The sequence below is a fragment of the Homarus americanus genome, unplaced genomic scaffold (genome assembly GCF_018991925.1).
Source record: "Homarus americanus isolate GMGI-L3 unplaced genomic scaffold, GMGI_Hamer_2.0 scaffold5831, whole genome shotgun sequence".
NCBI lineage: Eukaryota > Metazoa > Arthropoda > Malacostraca > Decapoda > Nephropidae > Homarus > Homarus americanus.
Window position 1 is genome coordinate 1911294 of NW_024719604.1, and position 6880 is coordinate 1918173.

The following is a 6880-nucleotide window of genomic DNA, read 5'->3' on the forward strand; positions in this document are numbered from 1 at the left end:
GACGAGAAGATTGTACAGGCAGTCTCCGAGTTACAAACGGGTTACATTCCTGGACCCTGTTGGTAAGTCGGAACTGTGTTAATTCCATAGGTTAGGTTAAAGCACAACCCTGCCCTCACAAAACAACAATAATATCCCAAGCATAAATAATAATGTAAACACTGTAAATAAAGTTATGTTAAACAATATAGAATAATATAATAAATTTAAAAAGTGGGATTTTAGTTGCAGATTATTGTGATGAATATATTGGGATCCCGTTCGTCAGTGTGGGTGTTCATAACTCGGGGACTCCCTGTATAAGGCCTGGAAGATAGTGGTTACAAGGAGTACCTGGAGGTCAAGTACAGGTCCAGAAGAAAGGTTTACAGGGCTAAGAAGCACATTCGCAGACAGTACTGTATTCTGAACAGTGAAGATGCGAGAGATGAAATGTTCAGAATGCCCGGGCAAATAGTGAGTAGAATATAATGTTGGTGAGCAGTGTGTGAGAAATAACTACTGTAATGTGATTGTTTATAACGAGGAAATCAAGGATGACCGGAGAATATACTGTAGTATGGTCAACTACTGAATGAGGAGTACAAATGGGACAAGGTCAGTAGAACCAGTACACGGACAATACCTAAGGACTGAAAGAGAACGGATGAAGAAAACTATTGACAAAATGAAGAATGAAAAGGTGCTGGAAGGTCTGGGGGACTGAATTAAGTAATACAATCATGATGGAATGTGCTGTACCAGATAACTGTTGGAAGAGTGTGATGTGAACACTTACAAGGGTAAAGGTGATGCACTTGAATGTGGAACTACAGGGGCCTGAAGTTGTTAGATCAGGCTATGAAAGTTGTAGGAAGAGTGATTGACAAATTTATAAGAGAGGATATAAACAAAATGCTGTCTGGATTTATGCTCGGTAGAGGTACTACAGAGTCAATATTTATGGCTAAGCAACTACAGACTAATATCTTGAAAAGGAAAGAAGGTTGTAGTTTGTAGAATTAGAGAAGTATTAAAGTGGGCAATAAGAATGTTAAGAGTCAAGCAGTGACTTTTTTGAGTAATTTACTTAATGGCCAATCACTACAGGTAGCCATGCCGAGGGAAGGAAGCCAGTGGCCTGTGTAAGATCCCTCCATTGTTCTTGATAATTTTACCTTGGGCCATTTTGAAGCCCCAATACTGTTCTTGATTCCACTGGTCGACTGTTCCATAGGTCTACCACCCTCTGTGTAAAGTTTGTTCAGCATGATAACTTGGCGAGCTTGTCTTGTCTTTTCGTGTTGGTGGTGCGTGACATCACAAAACAATGGCCCATATTCCCATTTTCCATCCTACTTTAGGTTTTGAATGTCTATGAGATCTGCCTTATTGTGTCTTGTCTGATGGCATCCCTCAGAATATGGGATGTTAGGCTGATCGACTTGTAGTTTTCTGCTGCACTTTTCCTGCCATTCTTTTTATACAGGGGTGATGTTGGCTGATTTCCAGTCCCTAAACACATTATTGAGGCTCAAACCTTTGTGTGAGTAAATAGTAAGGAAAAGGGGAATTTGAGGTGAAAATCTTAGCATGGGTGAGGGACCCATGGCAGAAAGTGGAAAATGTCCATGTTCTGTCTGTAAGAAAGGTGTTGGCAGTAACTCAATAATGTGCAGTGGAGTAGAAGGCATAGTGCAGGATGTGCAGGTAACCATGTGTCCATAGCAAGGCTAGAGAAAACATTTGGGACATGTCCCTGGACTGTCGATGAGTTCTGTTACTGGTGCCTGTGATGCAGATAGGCCACCACTCAGGCTGGTCAACCACCAGGACTGATGGCTGCAAGTCGTATTTCTTGAGAAGGTCCTTGGAGTGGTGGTCTCTGAACATTTTCTGCTGGCCGCCAGTGGATCCATTGCATTGATGGAGTTGGCCGTACAGTGAGGTAGGTGGTATTCTGATGGTGTGCTCCAGCCAGCCGAGTTGTCAAGGATTGCTTAAATGTTTGTGGTTTGTTTATGGCAGAAAATTTTGTCAAAGGTCAGACAAGCTTCCCAAGATAACTCCAAGATCCACCGTAGACACTTAGGTGGAACGCTTCTAGGGACCTAATATGACGACACTGATGACCGGCTGAGTGTGGTGATGGCTGAGTGTGGTGATGGCTGAGTGTGGTGATGGCTGAGTGTGGCGATGGCTGAGTGTGGTGATGGCACAATGTGGTGATGGCTGAGTGTGGTGATGGCTGAGTGTGATGATGGCACAGTGTGGTGATGGCTGAGTGTGGTGATGGCACAGTGTGGTGATGGCTGGGTGTGATGATGGCTGAGTGTGATGATGGTTGAGTGTGGTGATGGTTAGTGTGGTGATGGCTAGTGTGATGATGGCTGAGTGTGGTGGTGATTTGAGTGTGGTGATGGCTGGGTGTGATGGCTGAGTGTGGTGATGGCTGAGTGTGGTGATGGCTGAGTGTGATGATGGCTGAGTGTGGTGATGGCTGAGTGTGGTGATGGCTGAGTGTGGTGATGGCTGAGTGTGGTGATGGCTGAGTGTGATGGCTGGTGGTGATGGCTGAGTGTGGTGATGGCTGAGTGTGGTGATGGCACAGTGTGGTGATGGCTGAGTGTGGTGATGGCACAGTGTGGTGATGGCTGAGTGGTGATGGCTGGTGTGATGATGGCTGAGTGTGGTGATGGCACAGTGTGATGATGGCTGGGTGTGATGATGGCACAGTGTGATGATGGCTGAGGTGTGGTGATGGCTGAGTGTGATGATGGCTGAGTGTGGTGATGGCTGAGTGTGGTGATGGCCGAGGTGTGGTGATGGCTGGAGTGTGATGATGGCTGAGTGTGGTGATGGCACAGTGTGATGATGGCTGAGTGTGATGATGGCTGAGTGTGATGATGGCTGAGTGTGATGATGGCTGAGTGTGATGATGGCACAGTGTGATGATGGCCGGGGTGTGATGATGGCTGAGTGTGGTGATGGCTGAGTGTGATGATGGCTGAGTGTGATGATGGCTGAGGTGTGGTGATGGCTGAGTGTGATGATGGCTGAGTGTGGTGATGGCTGAGTGTGGTGATGGCCGAGTGTGTGATGATGGCTGAGTGTGGTGATGGCTGGAGTGTGATGATGGCTGAGTGTGATGATGGCTGAGTGTGGTGATGGCACAGTGTGATGATGGCCTAGTGTGATGATGGCTGAGTGTGATGGCTGAGTGTGGTGATGGCTGAGTGTGATGATGGCACAGTGTGATGATGGCTGAGTGTGATGATGGCTGAGTGTGGTGATGGCCAGTGTGGTGATGGCCAGTGTGATGATGGCTGAGTGTGATGATGGCTGAGTGTGATGATGGCCGAGTGTGATGATGGCTGAGTGTGATGATGGCTGAGTGTGATGATGGTTGAGTGTGATGATGGCTGAGTGTGATGATGGTTGAGTGTGATGATGGCTGAGTGTGATGATGGCAGAGTGTGATGATGGTTGAGTGCGGTGATGGCCGAGTGTGATGATGGTTGAGTGTGATGATGGCTGAGTGTGATGATGGCCGGAGTGGTGGTGGCTGAGTGTGGTGATGGTTTGAGTGTGTGATGTGATGGCTGAGTGTGATGATGGCTGAGTGTGATGATGGCTGAGTGTGGTGATGGCTGAGTGTGGTGATGGTTGAGGTGTGATGATGGCTGAGTGTGATGATGGCTGAGTGTGATGATGGCTGAGTGTGGTGATGGCTGAGTGTGATGATGGCTGAGTGTGATGATGGTTGAGCTTTTTCAACTCATGGCTCCTCCAAGTCCACACTAGAACATAATTTCAGCGGGCGACTCTGCCCTCGTGGGTGGACTGTCAATGACCATTTTGAGACGGTCTGGTTTGATGTAAGAGTCTTCTCACAAGGCGATATTCACTTAACCTGGAGATTAATGATCCTTAACACACGCCTCAATCACTCTTCCCCCACATTGTTGTTAAGTGTGAGAAGAGGCTATATGGTAACCGTCATTGTGCAGACAGTAAGGGTGAGAACGTCGTGTTGGCAGACCTTGGTTTGAGTCTTCCTGTTGGTGAGAGGCGTCAATTGTGGGTGTAGATCATGATATTTATACAAGGTTTATAAACCCTCGTCATCACGGGTGGGGTGCAGGTGTTGGGTATTCCAGCTGTGAAGAGGACAATAGTGAAGGTGTTCCATGGGTTACCGAGAAGTGGTGGTCGATGGCTGGGGGGTGGGACGTCCCTGCCAGGTTTTGTCACGGTGATTATTTTTTTCACTCGCAGTGGGACTAATTAGCTCACCTTGTATCCAATAGGTTTTTGCTGATTACTGAAGACTAATCAATGAACTAGTTGATACAGTCATAGATAGCATTTAGTGAGTTAAACTGGTAGGGAATAAGAATTGATGTTAGGTTTGGTTAGGTTAGTTATTTATATATTATTTTTGTCCATGAATAGAAAGTTCTGGGGTATTACTATTGGACGGAGGTAAGGCGTATTGTAATCTTACTCATAAAAAGATGACTGGACACTTTTATTTTTTACGAGAACTTGTTTGTGTCAAGTGATTACAAGACAGTCAATCATCCTTATGTCACCTCAGTTGCTTCACTCATTGCTCAGTCATATGTTGTTTATCACTGTATACTTTTACCTACTTTTACTACTACTGTTCTTCCTTATCCTCCCCCTCCTCTTCTCCCCTCCTTCTTCTCTTTCTCTTCCACCCTCCCACCTCCTCTTCCCATCCTCCCTTTCCTCCACACCCTCCTCCTTATTTTTCAATATAGTGTCTGGCAGGAATAGTAGTCTCTCACATTTGTACACTTTCCTGTTACTGTGTTATCTCTAGTAAATGCTGAATACAAGACGGCATCTCTTATCAGTGCCACAACAACACCTTGACATTATCGTGATAAGATTTATTGACGCCACACACACACACACACAAATACTTACACACAGTCATCCTCACTCCTACACACACACACACACACACTTTCACACTATTACGGACTCTCCCCCACACACTCCGACATAACACACATTCTCATACTCTCCCACACAGCCCCACACACTCCCACACAGCTCACATACTCCCACATACTCACCCACACATTCTCTAACACTCAACTGGACAATCATTAGCTAACGGAGAATTTCATATACAATTAGCATTACTGAGTCCAAAGTAGATGTTTCAGCGCCAAAATACCTCAGAGTCGACGATAAACCTTGTACGCCATTAAGTTCCGGAGATGCTGGACTGACGCCATCACCCAGACCAGACCACAATAATGTATGTACACAAGAAACAATATTAGGTGATGCAAATGGAAAAGAGCGATGCAATAATAAGGAAATAAATGGAGAAATACTAATATTATAATTTTTTTTTTAATTTTGCCACTTACAGCAGCTAGTTTATTGTGCACCCCATACCCATCCTGTGAGCGGTAGCACAAAGGATTACAGAGTAGAGGTCACAAAGGGTCATAATAATTAACCCCCGTGGTCAGGATATTATGGCACTGAATGTTACACAGTATTTCAATTACATTATTTGTTTAGTTCTACATAAGGGTAACTTATTCACAACTGCGTGAGTACAGGCGTGTGAGGCAGTATGTCTGGCCGCAGGGTGTGAGGCAGTATGTCTGGCGCAGGAGTGTGAGGCAGTATGTCTGGCGCAGGAGTGTGAGGCAGTATGTCTGGCCGCAGGAGTGTAGGGCAGTATGTCTTGCGGAGTGTAGGCAGTATGTCTTGCCAGGAGTGTGAGCGTAGCATGAGGAGTGTGGGGCAGTATGTCTGGCGCAGGAGTGTAGGCATGTCTGGCCGCAGGGTGTGAGGCAGTATGTCTGGCCGCAGGAGTGTAAGGCAGTATGTGTGTGGCCGCAGGGTGTGAGGCAGTATGTCTGGCCGCAGGAGTGTGGCAGTATGTCTGGCCGCAGGAGTGTGGGGCAGTATGTCTGGCTGCAGGAGTGTGAGGCAGTATGTCTGGCCGCAGGAGTGTAAGGCAGTATGTCTGGCCGCAGGGTGTGAGGCAGTATGTCTGGCCACAGGAGTGTGAGGCAGTATGTCTGGCCGCAGGAGTGTGAGGCAGTATGTCTGGCTGCGGGAGTGTGAGGCAGTATATCTGGCCGGGAGTGAGGCATGTCTGGCCGCAAGAGTGAGGGCAGTATGTCTGGCCACAGGAGGTGTGAGGCAGTATATCTGGCTGCGGGAGTGTGAGGCAGTATGTCTGGCCGCAGGAGTGTGAGGCAGTATGGGCCCTGGCCGCGGGAGTGTGAGGCAGTATGTCTGGCCGCAGGAGTGTGAGGCAGTATGTCTGGCCGCGGAAGTGTGAGGCAGTATGTCTGGCCGCAGGAGTGTGAGGCAGTATGTCTGGCCGCAGGAGTGTGAGGCAGTATGTCTGGCCGCAGGAGTGTGAGGCAGTATGTCTGACCGCACACTGTGTTATTCATATTTCCGTGAGAAGTATTCAAGCACATTGTGTGTTTGGTTCTATACATGGGAGCTGATATAGCTACTAAGTGCAAAAAAGTGGATACAATCTTAATATGTCGGCCATCTTGCCATTAGAGATGAAGTGTTGTGCCATTTCACACACAGTGTGTTTGGACCTGTCCCTAAAAGGTTCTATCTTCACACAGTCGAGGACGTAGGGTTCAAGTGTGTGGCCATATGTCTGGCCACACACTTTACATTTAGTCTTGTTCACGTTTGCTTGAGGAACATACTGTCAGTGTGTGGCCATATGTCTGGCCACACACTTTACATTTAGTCTTGTTCATATCTGCTTGAGGAACATACTTGCTCCATATCCATGTTTCACTTGATACATCTCATCCTGGTAACCTTTGGATCGACTAGTGCCTGTTTGTACTTGTCTACTTGCGTCAAA